The following is a 19,653-nucleotide window of genomic DNA, read 5'->3' on the forward strand; positions in this document are numbered from 1 at the left end:
TCAAAATCACAGAAAACTTGTAGTGGATGAAGACGTTTGATTAGTTGCTGTCAGGACAAGACTTATCTAGCAAATATACTGCATTTATGGATTGAAAGGGACATGTTAGGGTTTTATAAGAAAGCTGACGTAGGCTTTTAAAGGTGTCACAAATGCCTCTTAATTAGTTTCATTTTTTTTTAAGTAAGCACTACAGTTAGTTCAAAAATTAACTAAAAACTGTCAAAATTTTTGTTATATGGTGGGCTAGTCAAGATCTCTTTTCTTTTTGCAAACTGTGGTATATTGCAGGGCATAATTCTTCAGTTACATTTTGTCTTTAACAGAAGCCTTGCCAGTTCCTAGAGACCCAAGCAATTCTGTTGCAAGAGAGATGCTGTAATTTTTTACTGGCAAAGTACTGGCAGATGCTTCATGAGTAGGTGTAAAAGAGAATTAGACAAGAAGATTGGCCAAAGGGCAGTGCTTGGGATATAGAAGTCTGATAGCAGTATGTGTGGGATAACTGTTCAGGGGAAGGGATGTTTTTTTTGTTTTTCTGGCCAAATCAAAATAGTCTTTCAGCTTCACTTTGGCTACTAGTCATGTTTGTACACAGATAAATGACTTCCTGTTTGTAAAGACAAGATGGTAGATTGTGTACATATTGTACCTTTGGACTTGATATGTAAGGAATGTAATATCTTTAACATTTCTTAATTGAAATGTTGGGTTTCTAATGAGCACTTTAAAATACTGTTTAAGTTTCATGCTCTTACTAGAGTATTTATTGCAGTGATTTGAAACTAATTTAGCTCATATTCATAACTGTATAAACTGATAATCCATTACATGCAAAAGTAATTTAAATATTTAAAATTTATACTGCCTGTACCTTAACAAGATTTACATGAGATCAAGTCACATGGCTTTCCAGAGCTTTTCTTTTACAAACACGGCTATGGAGAATATGCCTTAGTTTGTTGCTTTTGTGAATGCATACACTCAACCTATAAAATGTCTTTGTAAAAAGCGTTGTTATTCCAAGATTAAAATTCTGGATTTTTAGGGGAATTTTGGTAGAGTTTTTTGTGGTATCTGCATTGACTTTTTTGAGTATTTTTATGATTTCCTTGTAGAAAAGTTTATCTTGTCCATTAAAAAACAACCAAAAAACCAACAAAACAACCCTGCTGACTGCTAGGACAGAAATTGAAGCATCTTAGCATATTCATGAGATCAGATTTTAAGTTTTTATCACACCTTCAGTACCATTGCTTTCTTTCAACACAACTGCTTTTGGGAAAGGGAGAATGAGGAGACACACGTTTGCTGATATTACTAAATGTGAGCTTTGGGCCATGTGATTGGCCTGATCTGAAATTTTGGTAAACCAGTGCTCAAGGAACATCATGCACTTGATGGCAGAGGACAACAGGGCTGGAGATGACAGCAAACATAGCCTGCAGTCATGCACACCCTCCCAGGCAACCAGTGACAGTGCACAGCCATAGGCTTCCATATTTCACTTTCTATCCAAGGTGAATTCAAACCAGGCTCCTTTATGTGGACAGTGTCATCCCTGTCCTGGTAACTCAGGCTTGCCCATTGGTTTACTGGCATATTTGGTGTGCCTGAGTTCTGAAGCTGGGAGGTGAATGCTTTCCATGGTGGGATCAATTTGAGTAACTCTCTTCATTCGAAGTAATCAAATCTATTTCTCTGGCTAGGGGAGAGAGATGGGATCGAGGTGTAATTTTCTTCTTAGAGCAGATACCTAACGATTGAGTCCTGGACATGTGCTGTGTCTGCTGCGTGCAAAGGAAGCCCTGGCTGCTTAACTCTACCATAAATGAAAACCTGCTGTGGTGGTTGGCTTTTGCTCGACTGCCTGAGCTGGTGGGTGGTCTGAAGCACAAGGAGTCAGACAGCCTTCTGCCTGGGCAGCAGTGGTGTGGCCTTGGAACCACTGCTTGCAGCCTGCTTCCTGTGCAGAGCACGCAGCTCTGTGTCTCTTAAGTACTTAAGATTCACATGTTCACTTCTGGCTTCTGGTGAACACACCTACAATGTGCAAGTGTGGGATACAGACTGGGTTTCCAGGGCCTTGCTGCTGCCATGGCAGCTGATGAGCCTCATCCTCCTTGCCCTCCCCCTGGAAAGGTAGTGGCTGTAACAGTGGCTTGAAAGCAGCTTATCCAGCTGCCAGTTGTAGGTGAAGTGGACCACTTTGGCAGGTTGCAAATTTTATGCCCCTGCTCCAAGGCAATTTTCTGGTGAAAGCTGTATGTAGATACCCTTAGGGCTATTTTGTGTTTTTCTGTTTCACCTGGTTGTAGGAATATATATATTCCAGAAAAAATGAGATGAAAAAGGTTACAAATTAATAGCTACAAATATGTTCTACTTAACATTTCCAAGACTGCTTCAAAGATGTCTGCTGCTCTCTTCCCCTTTCTCTTCCCCCTTCCCCTCCCTGTTCTGAAAATACTCTTATGTTAGGCTTTTATATACACTTTTACATTCATAATGCCACATCACTTTTGCTAATGTAGCATAACAGTCCATTAAGAAAAAAACCACCCTGTTTGATTCCTGGTTAAAATGGTTTGCACACTCCCTCGAGTAGGTTTCTTGGTATAATTCTTGGCATTGCAGCAGGAACTATTCATAGTGTGCTTTTTTTTTCACTCCATGCAGAAAGGCGGACCAGCTTTGTATGTTAGCTTGACAAACTACACTGTAGCTCAAAAATCTGGATGGCCTGTGCAGTTGGCAACAAGCTGTCCTAAGCAGTTGACCTTAGGCATGTTTCTTGGTGATAAGCTATTCTCCACTTGCCAGGCTTACGGTATATGATATCTGGTATGGAGGCCTTCAGCAGCTCTGCTGTTCTGCATCTGTGTGAGACCCAGCCATGCCAGGGTAATGGTGATGTGGGGCTTAATGCTCCTGTAGTGCCTTGTGTCCTGGTCTGGGCAGCAGGGCAGAGGCCAAGCCCTACTCTGTGGTCTCCTCCTCACCCAATGGAGACCTGGCCAGCAGAGGTAAGGGCCAGGAGCAGCCTCTTCTGGAGCTGAGTTCTGTATCAGAACCAGCTGCCAGGATGGCAAGTGAGTTTTTTTCACTGTCTAAGGGAGGTGTTAAAGCAAAGAAGGGAAAAGCCAAGTCCAGAATTCCCTGTGCCATGCTGGTTTGCTGTTTGGTCCCAGGAATAGATCCCAGCTTGGTAAAGATATCAGATCAGGTTGGACTGAGAACCTAGGAAGGAGAAGGAAAGAAAATGTGATCAAGGGAGAGACATCAGGGGCATCTGTTTCCACCCACCCTCAATGACTCTTGTCAAGAGTTTTATCAATGTCATGGTATTTGGGACTGAAAGACTGCTTTATGAGTTCCAATATACTGCTTTTGTGGGCAAAACACGGGGGGAATTTGGTGACTTGCTGCAAGTTTGGTAAAAAAAAATTTGTAATATGCTAGGCCAGTCTGCCTCAGTGCAGGACCAAGTGAACAAGGTTCACTATATTTCATTAAAAAGTTAAGCTGAGACCAGGAATCACTGTACTTCCAGAGCAAGCAAGATACTGCAGTAAATCAGCCCATGGCACAAAGATGTTCCTCAGTGCTGTTCACCTCCGTTTTGCACATTTATCTTTAAAATCTCATGGGTTTTATTCATCATGAATGTCAATGTTCCAAATTTGTATATGTTCAAGTGTTGCATGTGGGTTCTGTTGGTGAATTACTGTTGTCAAAATTCAGAATGTGGTCCTTCATTTAAGCCCTCAGTGCACAGAAATTATATGCCTTGAGTATCAAGCAGCTCATTAAGTAAAAGCAATCCTTGTGTAAACATTCAGTGCTCTGGTCAAATTTACCAAGCCATTTTGACAAGGGAGCTAGGCAGCCTGCCAACTCACACAGACACCTGACAGTTTTTGTTTTCAGGAACAAAGAGGTGAGAGAGGGAGAGTACAACAAGAAAGTGGAAGTCTCTACAAAGCTGTGGCTTACCCAAAGCAACCTCCAAGTGATGGAGGTAGAGTTTGTTTTGCTTGTATTGTCATTTGCTGTGGTGAAAATAAACATTCACTGAACGTATAGTGAGCTATGTATGTTCAGACCAGGATTTCACTGAGTTTTGCTCTGAGTTGACCACTAGTGAAAGACATCTCTGAAAATCCCTTCAGTAGTATGTTACAATTTATCATGGTTTGACACTGGTTGAAAGACCAGGCATCTAGCAAAACTGTTCATTCGTTGTCTTCTCCCATAGTTGAGCAGAGGAGAATGAATGCTACAGTTGAGCAGAGAAGGGAAAAAAACCCAAAGGGCTCATGGGTTGAGATAAGGATGAGGAAAAAACACTAAAGGCAAAACAGGCTCATATTTAAAAAGTATAAAGAAAATGTCATTATTAACAGATTTAAAAGAGTGTAATGAGAAGTAAAATAAACTGTTAGAACACTTTTTCTTCCCCCCCTCCCCCCCCCCAGTCTTTCCCACTGACAGCTCAGGGAGACAAAATATGGGTTTTTTAGTCACAGAATTACAGAATCAGAAGGTTGAAGAGACCTTCAACATCATTGAGTCCAACCTGTTCCTTGACACCTGAACTAAACCATGGCACCGAGTGCCACATCCAGTCTTTTTTTAAACACATCCAGGGATGGTGACTCCACCATCTCCCCAGGCAAACCATTCCGGTACTTTATCCCCCTTTCCATAAAAAACCTTTTTTCTAATATCTAACCTATATTTACCTTGATGCAGCTTGAGACTGTGACCTCTGGTTCTGTCAGTTGCTGCCTGGAGAAAGAGACCAACCCCCACCTGACTACAACCTCCTTCCAGGAAGTTGTAGAGTGATAAGGTCACCTCTGAGTCTCCTTTTCTCCAGGCTAAACAATCCCAGCTCCCTCAGCCGTTCCTCACAGGGTTTGTGTTCCAAGCCCTTCTCCAGCCTTGTTGTCTCCTCTGGATGCACTCAAGCATCTCAACGTTCTTCCCAAACTGAGGGACCCAGAACTGGACACAGTTAGTTCATCACTCTGAATTTTCTTCTGTTCATTCAGGGAAAAAAGGTCTTTCTTCTGTTGAATTGTGAGGTCCCCCCATGGGAGACAGTTCTCTGTGAACTTCTACAACTTGATTCTCTTCTCGTGAGCAGCAGTTCCACCCAATCTTCTGCAAGTGTGAGTCCTTCTCATGGGCAAAACAGGCTTCTTGGAAATGCTGCCTGTGAGTCACTCATCCACGTGAGTGCAGGTTTTTATAGCTCCTTTTGACATCCACTTGCTCTGTCATGCAAGTGGACCTCTGCATGTTTCTTGTGGACCCAATGAGCTGTGGGGGGACAGCTTACTTAACTTTAGTCTTTTACCACAGTTTGCAGGAGAAACTTTCAGCTCTGGAACTTGGAGCAGGTCTTCTGCCTCTTTCTTTACTGACTTCAGTGCCGCCATGTTGATTCTCCTCACGTGACTTCACCTCTTCGTATTATCTGACTTGGAAGAATATTGTTGTCCATAGGCATTATTCTCAAGTTCTATCAATTGAAAAGTCCTTAAAGGGTTTCACAGCACTGAAAGGCTGATCTCATCTGGGTCCATGCCAAGGAGCCGCTTGCCATGTTCCTGCCACAGGCCATGTGGCCCTGCCAGTCACAGCACTGGCACCATTCTACATCTCTCCCCATGCAGGGTGCAGGAAAGAGAGAAGATGCACCTGCCACCCCTGCCCTTCTGCCTGCAGCGCATCTGGCTAGGGGTGGCCAGACAGGCAAGGCTCTTTGGCCACATGGTCACACCAGCCACATGGACACTTCTAGTGCCAGAACGGCCCCAGCCGCTGTGCCTCCCTACCCCTCAGTAGAACTATGCATGGTTTTGATTTCCTTCTTAAATATGTAATTACAGAGGCATTACCAATTTCTCTAATTGGCTTAGCAGCACGTCTGTTCTCAGAGCCAGCCAAGGATTGGCTTTGCCAGGCACAGAGGAAGCTTCCAGAAGCTTCTCACAGAAAATCACTTCCCACCAAAAACCAAGACAGAACTGGTCAGCAGCAGCCATGGTGAGAGGAAGAACTACATCAGCTCCATGGCTAGTGAAACTTGTCTTGCTGAAACTGCTGTTGGAAAAAGCTAATTATTTATACCTACATGTTCTACAACAAAAAATGTAGTGATTTGGACAGGAAGGATTGCTCATACCCAGATAGAAATTTGGAGATGAGGGAAGGGAACTGATGGATACAGAGCAGTCACAAATTCTCCTGGAATAGCTGATACTCTGTGATTACGTGGGAAAGGGATTTCAGCTCTCTGCTCTCAATTAAGGAAAGTGATAACTCATTTTGGCTGCTCCACAGCTCTTGGCAAGTGTCTGAGCCAGTGGATTAGTAGCTTCTCTGCAGTGGGCAGAAGTACTTTATTTTTCATAAACATCCCTGAAAGGTTCCGTTTCCTTGGTGCAGGATATGAAAAACTCAGAAATCCCCTTGGCATCCATGGGATAAGAAAGCAGTTTCCCACCTGCTCTGTTTGCTTTCTCAGCTTGCACACAAGGATTATTCTGTTTATCTGGTGTCCTTATTTTAGCTGAGCCAGGTAGCTGTCTTCACAGAGGGAAGACGAAGTGTTGAGATGGTGTTGGCAATTGGTGGCACCCAGTGCAGAGAACATAGCAACGGAGTGACATGCAACGGAGCAACGGAGCTCAAAAGGACTGAGGAGGCAGAATACTTTTTTTTTCCCCTGAAGAATATTTTGTGGGAGGTACCCTATCTTCTAGATACTGCCTCCAGCATTGCAGTCATGACAGCAATTCCCAAGGGCTCTGTGCTGTTTGTAGCCCTGATCAGTGGACATCAGTTTTGAGAGACTCCAAAGAGAACTAGGGCAGTTGAAAGCACAGTCCCCCAGAGAAAGACAGTGGTCACTACCTACATTTATCCTCAGATTGCCAGCTCAGCTTTCTCTTGGGTCAGCCTCAGGTCACACTTAGGTATGATTATGTCGGTTTGGTGTGGGAGGCTCCTGACTTATGTTGTTGTATCTTGACACTGGCATTGTTCCAGTTTGCTCTCCTCCAGTCCCACCAGATGGAGGAAGACTGAACCTGAAGCTGCCAGCTGTCCATATAATTGCTCATCATGTTTAGTTTGGGAAGTTCCAACACATGTCAATATGTTACCATTCCTGTTTTTACATCTTTTGTCCTGGAATTTAATAACTGGTTGGTACTAAGAGACAAGACAAATAAATATGGATGCCCTGTCCTGGGACATAAAAAATTAACCCATAGCTGTGACAAGGATTGACTGAAACAAGCCTGATGCACAGTTTAAAGGAAGGAAGCTGTGATACTAGTGATAGGAAAGTGGGGGCAGATGTCTCTTTTATTAACCTGTATAGTTCATTAAGGCAAATAGTTGAAGAGGAGCCCATGGTGATTTTAGGGTATTTTGTTCAATGTTCAGGGTAGACTTTGTTCAGAGTGTTTGCTCACTGTGCTTTCTCTTTTATTAAGAAAATGTCAGTTCTCTGTGCTTCTTTTCTGGGTTTCTGAGTGGGCCAGATTCCTGGAATGAAGCTCCTGGATGCTGTCTGACTCATCTGGTTGCAGGAGAGGTGGGTGTTCCTGAGAAATACAAGGGGCTGGTTTTCAGAGCTGGTTAAAGTACGCACCAAGTTACTAAAGTGGTTGGCACTCTGGAAAATCTTTGCAGAGCATGAGGTTGCTATTTTATCTGGCAGAGTAAAGGAAGACTTCCTTACCTCCTTCACAGTAAGGACACATGTTGGTAGAAGAGTCCTGCCTTCATCTGCATAACATTGCATTTTCCACACTTGAGTTTTTAATTCACATTTCTGGTGCACAGAATTCTTGTATTCTGTTCTTTTCTTGTGCCTGGCAAAGTCTGATATAAAGAAAAATCAGTTTTCAGCAGTTCTTTGTTCATCATTAAGAAAATTATCCACTGTCATAGAGAGGATATCTTAATTCCTGAATCACAAATTGTATTCTTGGAGTAAGAAACAGTAAGTGCCAGAATGACATCTGCTCCCTGAATTGTCAGGCTATTTGAAGGGTTTTCAATAGCCTTAGAGCCTGCATTGCTTCACTGCATCTGCTGATCTGTTAGAACTATTATTGAAATAGCATATTGCCATAAATGGGCCAGTACAGAACAAAATCAGACCAACTTTCTTCCAAAGGCCATTTGAACAAAATAAAATAGGCTATGCTCTCAGAAATTACCATAGTATGTAAACAATCTAATTTTCATCAAGCAATTAGCTTCTAGTTCTGAATAATAATGATATCCTTTTCATTATTTTTCACTCAGTTTAGTGTGGCCTGAGGTTTTAATAACTGTTCTGTGCATCTTCAGCTTTAGTTGTAGATTTTACCAGATATCTTCCTGAAACTTGATTTGAGATCATCACTACAAAAAAGTTAGGAAATTCTTCAAATAAAGCTGACACACCTTGGAGAGAGGACTCTTACACAGCCATTTTAAATTGATATAGGTGAATTTAGATTGCCTACTTATTTCTTCTGACTACATTTGATGGCAGATTTATTAACATACTCCCACTTTTCCCTCTCCCATGTTTTTACCAAAACAGTTTATTTTTGTGCATTTTTGCAGAAGCTTCCAATGCTTTTACAGGGCAAACCCCAACACTGAACAGATGAGATGGCTTGATGTGATACAAGCACATGTCTCGCTTGTGCTCCTCTGCTCTTCATCATTTTCCAGGACATTCCCAATTGATCACTAGCTGAATTCTGCAAGAAATTTCTGGTAACTTCAGGTACATCCACAATGCTTGTTGTGGATGTTGGAAGGATGTTGCCTTTTGGAAGGAAAACAGGATGTGTGCCTAGGATCTCCTGTGCCATATGAATGAGGATATAGTAAACTAAGTATTTTGGCAAAGACATGTATGCATTTCTCTTGTTTAACTCACAGAACAAAATTGCTGATCACGGGAAAATCTTTAGGAAAGCTTTTTTAAAAGGACAATATTATTTTTTAGGGCCTGAAACTTAAAATACTGTTCTTTATAAAACAGCATGCATTTAGGACTTACCTAAATTGTTTCTTACTGTGTTTTAGTATCTCACTCATGCACTTGTACACTGAAGCAAGACAAAGAGTCTTTAGTGCTCAGATATATCCCAGCCTGATGTGCAGCTGTATAACCTCTTGAGACAGACCCCCAAGGTGCCCTTGGAGACCCCAGCTGCTGATGGGATCACTTTATCCATCTATCAAAAGTGAAAGCAAAGAAGTTTTTACAGCTCCTGGTGTTACTCCTCGGAAATGACAAGACAAGAGCTGAAGAAGGGCACTGCACTAGGAGCCAGGAGCCAAAGAAAGACTTGGAGAAGTAAGAATCATATCCAGGAATGTAAAGAAAGGATCCTGCATGGGAACCTGTTAGTGTGTTTATCACTTAGAGTTTGAATCCCACTGCCTGATTTTGCCAAGGTGTTCTATAGCACCTTCTGCTAAAAGTGCATCCTTTTACAAGTACTTCAGTACTAGACAAAGGTACTCAGAGTAGCAGAAAGGAGAGTGAAATTTTGGTTGATTCTTCAAAAGAGCAAGCAGGTTGATATTCTAAATTATGTGTACTCTTTTTGTTGAGGACCAGTAATTTTTTTGCCCCAGAACATTTGTGAGTGAGAATATCCTGGGGTTTTTGACAAAATGATATGGTAAAAAAAAAAAAAAAAAAAAAAAAGGCAAACATTATTTCTTGATTATTTCTTGATAGAAGCTTTTTATCTTGTTCTTTCCTAATGATTTAATTCTCACCCTTGAATTTCTTTGTACAACATTAGCTGTGTTAAGGCATGAGTGAATTTTGTTTTCCTTCTTTCCCGAACTTTTTTCTTCACTGAAAACTATCTTCCTGAGGAGTCAAATATATGAGGCAGAGCTGTAGGTTTTTCCAAAAGGTATTTTAAAATCTTTAGGTCTCTGGAAAAAAGAGCAGAACTTTAGTTTCTGTGGAAGTGCCGAACTTGATGATGCCTTGTCACCACAATTAGTTTCAATTCTCAGCAGACCTTGAACTGAGTGATTGAAGATTCTTCCAGGAAGTGAAATCCTGGATGTCACAGTACAAGCAGCAAATGCACTTCAATTCTCTTCAGATTCCAGAAGTCAAGTTCTCCGTCATATTAAAATTCAATACATATTAAACTAAGATGTTTTACATGTAAATGAAACCAACTGATCAAGTCCTGGGTTTTGTGTCCTAAAAGTAGAACAGAGTGGCACTCTGTTTCAGTACTGACTCTGAAAAACTACTTTTTTACTCTTGAATCACTAACCCTATAGATAACCAGAGGACATTTTATAGCTACTAACACCTGTGGCTTAGTTTAAAAATGCAGTGTAAAGTTTGCATAACAAAGCCTGTTTGCAACGTAGAGTACATTATATTACTTGTCTCCAAACTCTAATTTTAAAACTTCATTTATAGCATGGCTGCTCTTTGCTAGTAGTATTTATTTGACATGAAATCTTTTCCTCCAAGCCACTACTCCTACAGACTAATGGAACAGAACCTATTCCTTATACTTCAGGAGTTGTAGTGCTTCCTGAGCAGATCTGTTTGAGCTATTAAATGAGTCATTATGCTGATTGTAACAGCTTTTCATTTTTTCAGATATCAAGAGGAAGCTATGGAAATGTTTCATCTGCAAGAAAGAGTGTGCTACATTCATTAGATACTTTAAATAAGCAAGAAAGAAAACTATTACACTGCATATTCTATTGATTGCTGATGTCTGCTGAAATACGGCTCTTGATGAACTTAAAAAATATACTGGAAATCAAACATATATAGAAATCCTAAAACAAAGACAGATCTTCTTGTTGATTTGCAGTTCAGATGTAGTTATAGAAGATGGGGTTTTAATTTTCTGTATCAATTTGAGCTTTGCTAATCTTGACCAGAATCTCTCTCACACTGTCTTGCTCAAAGAAAGAAAGAGCAGATATATAATGTTTAACTCTTGTTGGACAAAAGCAAGACCACCAAATATACCTTTTCAATTTCCCAAAGACCATTAAGGAAGTAAAGCTTCCCATTACTTTTGCCTCTGTGTTAAGGGATCAGCATCAACAAAAAAATGCACTCCAGAGAGGGTACTTCTCACAAAAAAAAATTTAAGAGCTTTTCACACCTGCAAGGTAAAATGAAACTAAAGATTTCTTTTGCTAGCCACTGGTACTGATGAATAACCCAACATGAATGTTAAAGTCTCTACTCTAGACATGGAACTCTCATGTGTGTCAGCTACTTAGTTGTAATCTTAAGTTCTGTGCAAGACAATGTAGTATCTTCATAAATCTGTATAGCCTTAGGCTTTTCTCTGCATACTTACTACTAACTTCATTGATGCAGTTGTCTGTGGCTAGCAGGAGCTGATTGTGTTATAAATGTTTGCAGCATGCAGGTTGCCTAGTCCTCTTTGAACTGCTTGTAAAATATGGATAGTAAACCATCTGTTCCTGATGTTTTTCCAGGGTGCAAATGGGATCCAAGAATACAGAATGTATTGCTAACTGTAAATCAGGTATCACAATGGTGGTCAGACTCCAGTTCCCTCTAATAGCTTGAAAGTCTTTAAATTTCTATCACTTAAACATGTGATGCCAAAAACATGCATGCAGAAAGTAATCAAGCTGAAAAAACAACAGGGTTCATTAGAGCCGATGCTCCTGTTCATGAGCACCAGTTACACAGCTCTGCTTTATGTGGACTAATTATTGTGCTCCTCCAAGAAAGGACATTATAGAAATTCCCCAGAAAATATAATATTTTTGAGATCTTACCAGTTAAAATGAAAGGCACAATCTGAGCATGAACTTGGTGTGTTGTGACACCACTTGCAGCGTCTTGCCCCTGAAAGCATCCTGTGTCTGCCTGTTATACAGCTCTTTCAGAAGGCAGAAAAGGGGTCCACTGCTCCACTGTGTGTCTGGCTTGGCATGGGGAGTGCCATGACTTCTCCCTCATTCCCTGCTGGGGAACTTTACTTTTCAAAGAGTACCCAATCCTGGGCATGGCCTGCAGATACAGCAATAAAATTGTGGTACCACTCTGCCTGGTCTGGACATTCTGGATCACTGTCTTTATCCCAGGGTTGAAGTCATGGTCTCCAGCATCTCAGACTCTGGCACACAGCATCCCCAAAGTATCTTCAAAAGATCAGATCTTCAAAAGAGTAGGCTTTTCCCAGAACTTTTTTGGGGTTTGATATGCAGAGCAGAGAATGGAGGTTGAGATGAGGATTTTATTTACATTGGTAACACCGGACTTGGAAACCCTACATAACAAATTACTGGTTTAAGTGATGCACAATTAGAGCACTGATAAGTCTTCACAATGCTGGGAAAACCTGGGAGGTATACATGTGGTACATTATTCATCATAACAGCTTACTTGAGTGTGTAACATATGCTAAGCAAGATGACATCAGATCTCAAGAATCTACATTGCACATTGCTGAGCTGATAATCCGAGGGTTGTGAAAAGTGGGAGGAAAAGGAAAAATGCAATTTTGAGCAGAGGGTGACAAAACAATTTCAACAACTGGAATATAAGAGAAGAAAAAAGTTTACTTGGGAAGTGAGGGAACTGGAGTAGCCAAGAAGGAATCAAACCTCTTGGGTTATCAGTAAAACCGCAGGCACCTAGGGTGGAGTCTGGCCTCTGCTGCAGAGACTGAGCTTGTTTTCAGTGAAGAGAGATATAATTTCCTAGGGTTAACATAAGCACAAATAACCTTTTCAAGAACCAAACACTTAGTAAAGTTTTGGAATTACTATAGACTTCTGTCACAAGCTGCTGGTATATTGAGTAGAGTACTCTAAGCCCCTCAGCAGGTTTTACAATGAAATATTCTCCAGTTTTGCTGGTTTGCTCCCTTTGGCATGGATTTATTCATCATTGCAACCCTACTAGAGATGGTAATAACTTCCACTGAAGTGGGTCCAAGTATATGCTACTTAACATCCTTCCACCCACCACTGAGTGTGAAATACAGGAATTGTTCAAGTGTATGAAGTAACTATTAAAGTCAGATTTGAACACGAAATGAAAAGTCATTCTGTAGCCAACTGGAGCAGCATGGAAAATTTGCAGAGATAGATGGTAACCGTCTGAATTGGAAAACATCCAGCAAATCCAAGCTAGCATCCTGATGCAAAAGACTTACTAGACACTCACTCCTACACAAAAGTACTCCTGAAATGGGAATAGCAGTAAGCAATGAGGACTTCTCTTTCATGCCTCATGTCAAAAACAGCACTGCTTGTAGCACACTCCAGCTATGTTCTTTTAAAGCGAACTTTGCTTAGTCAGCCAGTGCCATCACAAGTTGCAGCATGCACGTCACCCCTGTAGGACTGCCATCCAAATACTGTCCTGCTTCATTTGCAAGACATGACAAGGGATGGGGTGTTTGCCACTGACTTAAGTTTTACCACCTAGAAGATATACAGCCCAACTGTAACAGTTTGAAGCTCTAGCAGCTCCTGGTCTGGACAGAGGCTAGGTGTAAGCACTACCTTGGGGCAGCACTGTTGGGGGTGTCTGTATGTGGCAGCCACAGCTGGACACATATGTAACATGGCAGCACAGAGCTCCTTAGGCAGCTGTGCTCTGACACTTACTAAATACTGAACTTTTCATTCTCCTGGAGTAATTCTTGCGGGTGGGAGTGAACCCATCACAGAACCATTTCAAAGTGTACCTGTCATCAAAATACTCATCACATTGGGCATCCTTTGGCATAACACTCATCGCATTACCCCCTGGGAACCACAAAGACCAAAATGAGCCTGAGCTTTCCTCACACTGAAATGCTGAACATAGGCTCATGACAGCAGTAGAATACCCACATGGTGAGACTTCTGGGTCAGCATGTCCACATCCAGCCTGCTAACCCTCTGAGATGGTGCTGAGTATGCAGATAAGTTCCTTCCTGTTGCAGGGATTTTTTTTGAGATACTATCTCAGCTTCATCTCACCTCCAGCTCACCTGTGGAGTTTCCATCTCCAATTGACAGTGGAGACATACAGATGATGCCCATGGAAGCTTGCACAGCCAGTGTTCACAGCCCTGGAAGCCCCATCCTGAACTCTCAGTGCGGCTGAAAGCCATGAGATGCATGCATGTAGAGTGGGAATCTGAGGTACGGTTAAGTGACTGGCAGGTAGAGGATGACCAAGGCTCACTGACCATAGACTGGGGCTGTGCAATCATCCTGAGCTACATCCCAGACTGTGACACACTGAAGTACTTCCTGCTGCAGTTCCAGGCTCCCCAGCCAATGCACACCAGTGCACCTCTGAGAGACCAAGGCTTTTGATTGCACAACTCTTTCTCCAGAGATATGACCAGCCCTCCCTGATTCTTAGCATTTCAAAACCAGTATGACAAGCTCTGTCATTCTGGTTTTTTCTCTCTGAAACTGCTGGCTAAAATTCACGAGTTTCAAACATTTTGGCACAGTAGAATTCCTCCTGAGAGATAAAAAATTGTAACCCATTGTGCTCCGTTGTCTTTCCAGCTTCCTCCCTGTAATGTTCAACCAAGGCAAATGGAAAAGACAAACCACCTCTTAGACAGCACAGGGATAAAAAACAAACCAAGGCAAGTTTCATATTACATTTGAGAATACTGTCTTTGCTGTGTCTGCTGGTGAGGTCACCGGGACCTCTGAGAGGGCATAGAAAGCACTGCAGCATGTGAGATCTCCTTAGGGACAACATGTCTTTCTGACAGAAAATCAGATTAATCTTTTTCTGAGCTCTTTCCAGAAAAGCTCCAGTTCACCCAAGTACTGATCTAACTCTCTACTGAATTTACTGGCTGTGCCCAGAATGTTCGTGGCTCATAAAAGGGCTCTGCCTCACCATCTGGACTGCCCAGCGGTATCAGAGAAGCTTGGGTCACACTTTGACTTGCAGGAGGATGAATTTCATGGTTGTCAGGTTGGGAATTTAGGCACATTTTATTTCACCTGATTCTCTTCAGCAATTTCTGTTCTGAGTGACTGAGCAGGGATCTTTCAGTTCCCATATTGGACCTCTTCTGAGAGATCAAACAGGACCCCCAGCCACCCTTTTCCATACAGGGAAACATGACCTTGTGTCAAATGAGCAGTTAACATTAATCTGTGAGCTTAGTGGTACTCTTTTTTTGTGGGGACTTCTGGTCCAAAGTATCAGTAAGCAGATGCTCTTGGCAGCCCAGGCTGAAACTCACTTCAGGTTAACTGTGCTGTGATGTGAAGTGATAAAGATCTCCTGCATGATCCCATGGACTAAAAAAAGAGAGGAAAAAGAAATAGTTGAGGAAAGAAATAGAGGAAGATTTTGTTACCAACAAGGAAAACAACTTCTTGAGGAATACAGATATTCTATTTCTACTACAGTCTTTGAAAACCAGAGATAGCAATTAGAAGTTAACACTTTTTATTTAAATAGCAAGAGTGCTTTCCTTACATTCATGTTTCAAGCAAGAAAAAAAAAGCCATGAGACTACACCTGAAGCTGACAATACCTGGCTTTTCAGGGGCTTTTGGTAAATATTTTGAATTCCATGTTGCCTACGTGGTCTATTCTTCATGGGACAAACTGGTTATTTCAGGCAGACTTTTGCCTCCAGGTGGAGACAGTGACTAGCTTAGTTGTGGTTTTGGTTTGTTTTGGGTTTTTTCTCTTCATTTTGTAGTGATTCTGGGAACAAATTATTGCTTTTATGGTGGCATTTCTGCTGGTGTCTGAAAAAACAGATGTGTCATCTGAAGAGTCCCAACTGTTGTATAAACATGCAGTGTATTCTGACGAACTTTGCATCCTTCTGAATAAAAGCATTCAGCTGTGTCCCCGCCAGAAAAACACCGAATTTCCCAAACATCAGCAGTTTTTTAAATTTTGGAGGGTTAACACTACCTGAAAATGAAATCTAAGTGTTTTCATGAGGTGATCTTAAGTATATGCCTTTGCATAAACCTTTATTGTTTTTCTGACAGGACTATTGGCCAGTATGCATTAGGATAAACTGGTCTTTTCAGTCTGGTTAATTTAGTGGGACATTCAGCTAAGGAAAGAAAAATATGCTTCTTTCCTAAGTCAAGATTACTTTGGGTATAACTGCAGAGAATTTATAGTGAATGCTTCAGCAGCAAAGAAAGACGGGGTGGCAGATCTCCTGCTGGTGTCCTGCTCTGTCTGACTAGGATTGCTATACCCCACAGCAGCCCTTTCCTTGCACATCTTCCCAACCCAGGGCTTGCCATCTGCTCCTACAGCAGAGCTGCCCTATCTTCATGGCCAGACAACACTCAGGGAGCTTTGGGGTTTGTCCTGCTGTTAGTGCCCTGCAGGGGCACAGTGGGATCTGGGGATTAGTGCTATGGCAATTTCACTGCCTCCACCTGTAAATCTCCCCAGGAGCTTAAATGTCTTGTACTGAACATAGCAGAGACTAAAACTAATTGCAAATTCACTGTGCTAGGCTTGACTAACTGTGGATTCAAAATATAAGCAGATGGAGAAAACCTCTGTATTTACTTCTAATTACTTCTCACGCTGTTAAAACCCTCCATTGAAAGATAAATTAGAAGAGATGGTGACAAACATAAGATTTTAGATTTAGAGCCTCCTCAATCACTATGACTATATGACAAGTTTTCCTACTTACCTCAGCATTTAAGCATTATCACCTCCTGAGGTAGCCAGCTGCTCCATGACTCCACAGTTAAGAAATTGTGACTGTAAGAAAACACACACCTGTAAAATGTGTATACTGGGCAGTGTGCTACCCTGTTGTACTAGGATTTCTTACAGGCTCTAAGTGCTCTAATTCATTTGACAACACTGTGTTTCTAGAGTTTTCTCGGAATTAAATAGGCCAAAAAAATAGCATGAGAGAGTTGTTGCATACTCAAGATGCCTCAAAAAAGGAAGTTCATGTACTTTCTTCTGGAATTTCCACTTGGCATTTCTTCTTGACTAGATGAAGCCCCAAGAAGGCCACTTGGACAAAGTCAACAGCATTTCAACATTTTCCCCCATCTTGTCAAAATACCTTTCTATTTCATCTGCTATGCAGAGGTGCAGAGTTTACATAAACTGCAGTGGCTTGAACTTCTTGGAGGTGACACAAGGGCTAAGCCTGACATTATAAACTAAGTGAAGATTTTCAAGAGCCTCCCTATATTAATTCTACCCTAGTAGAATGAAACCAGATCTGAGCAGCCTGGTAGGACCCCAGCATTTCACAAAGCACAAGAAGTTGGTGATGAGCCCCTGTTGTAGCAGCATCAACATACCACTGAAGTAGCAGTTAATATTGAGAACAGCTGAATGTGGAAAGCACAGCCTCTCCCAACCCAACCACCTGCAAGCTGTGTAATGCAGAGGAGTCTCAAACCTGGCAGCTGTTGATAGTTAGTGCTCATAGCTTGGTCTTAATACTCATCCACTCCAGGCTTTGCTATTCAAAACAGTCTGGCCTTAGAGACCCACTTCTCCTGCGTGACAGTTGTACATAGGGTGAGCTGATCTGTGTTTTGCTTTTCCAGACCCATTTCCTGGCTCTGCATAAGGGTGGATATATCAAGACTACACTGATGCTACAATATATGGCAGGACTGATTTTCAGACCAATGAAGACTTAAGCCCAGACCAAGAAACTTTTGGCCTCATCACTCAGCCAGAACTGGGGACTCGCGACACCTGTGTCTTTTGGAAGGCACAGCCAGATGATGACACAGGAGGTAATTTAATTATAATATTCCTCACTTCTACCCAACCTCTCAGGGGTTCAACAATAGCTATGGAAGATAATATTTTTTTCTTAGAATTGATCCAGCTGTAAGCTGGGTTTATTGACTCAGAGGCTTCTGGTCACCAGCAGGTGCTTTCAAAGTATCTAAATAGTAATGTGCCTCTGCCTTTTTAAAATCTGGTTTGCATTCATGAGGAACAGGAAAGCAGGGAATCATTTGACCAGTGTTGGATTTGTGTGATAGAAATGATTGATAACGAATTTTGTTTGTATGTCCTCCTATCCAGAAAACTGGTCCTTAAGACCCATGTAATCTCAGTAGTTTTTGTTTTGTTTGTTTGTTTGTTTGTCTGTTTTAACCCTAGAAAAATGTGATATGTGAGGTTTGAGTCCTTGCTAATGGAACACCTCCTCACAGGCTTATGTTCAATGCAGAAGTATTGGTAGTGATTTAAAGTCATGTTCAGACAACTCCTGCTTCTTCTGCCATTTAGCTGGTTATTTTATCTTAGCATGACCACTGATCCCATTATTTCTCATGGCAGGTTTTGCCTACCTTAGTGAGATCACGTCTTAGGCAATGCTTTCCTACCTGAGTTTTGTACTACAAAGGACATGCAAGGGTTGACATGGTGAGGTCTGCTGCAGCTCCTGCTTGTACAAAAAGTAAAATTTCCCTTGAGTGCACCAGGATTGAGCCATCAATCCCAGGGATTAGAATTTGCTACAGTTTTTGTAATACTGTAAAAGTTCCACCGCCATGCAGATACTCAAGGAATTAATGCACTTGAATAACATTGCGGTAGGGGCATCAGTTTCTGATTACAGCTCAAAACATGTAAGGGCTAGTAGTAGTCATTACATGGCAAAGAGTACCCCTCTGACAACTAGTCAGAGCAGCTCAACCTGTCTCAAGACATGTCTTTCAACACCCTTCTCCCTTGCCTTCCAGCCAGGGGATGAGCATGGCCTGTGCTAATTACAGGAGTTCATCTTAGCATTAGGAACAATGGAATTTTCTTTGCATTATGCCCTTGGCTTATTGAGATCATAAATGAAAAAGCTGTCCCATTATCTTGCTTTGGAAGAAGCTTGTTCTTGTTCTCCACTCATTAACTGCTGTCAATATACCCAATGTAAAAGCCTTGTGGTTTAACACAGCTATTTTAATATTGATTCAACAAATGTCAGCTGGGACTGGATCTCTATCTAATTCATCTATTTGCCTGTCTTATCCATCTGTCTATAAATCTTTTTTGCCACACAGACATTTCATTCCAACAGGGTCTTAATGCACACTATAGGAACAGCCTTTGCTGATTCAAGCAGAGAATAGCACCTGTGATTTCAAAAGGGCCTCCAGTTAACAGGGCATATTGTAGCCAATAATAAAAGATCACAGATGAACCAATACCAAACCACAAGAAAAATTAAAAAACACTATTTTAAAATCTTGACAGAAAAGAGGCTGTGCATCATTCTGGGTTTGCCTGTTAAAATAGCTGTGCATGTATTTCCTTCCAAATTATTTCAATTTTTAATATGTTACGAATGTAGTAACAACAATAAAAAATGAGAATTGATCATGCAGTGACATGTTCCAGATTAGATTTCTTCATTGTTTTGTTTGTTTAATAGCCCATTACACAGACTAAAAAGCAAAATTTCAAAGCCATAGATTTAGTTAGCAAATCACTATAGATTCAAAAGGCAGATATAGAATAAATACCTAATCATCATTCTTCAAATATTATGACTAAAGATTTTAATTTAAAAAGTTTTATCAGGAGCTGGCAAAAAAATACTTGAAAGAGTTAATAAACCAAATTATAGTACT

Source organism: Lonchura striata, chromosome Z, assembly GCF_046129695.1.
Source record: "Lonchura striata isolate bLonStr1 chromosome Z, bLonStr1.mat, whole genome shotgun sequence".
Lineage (NCBI taxonomy): Eukaryota > Metazoa > Chordata > Aves > Passeriformes > Estrildidae > Lonchura > Lonchura striata.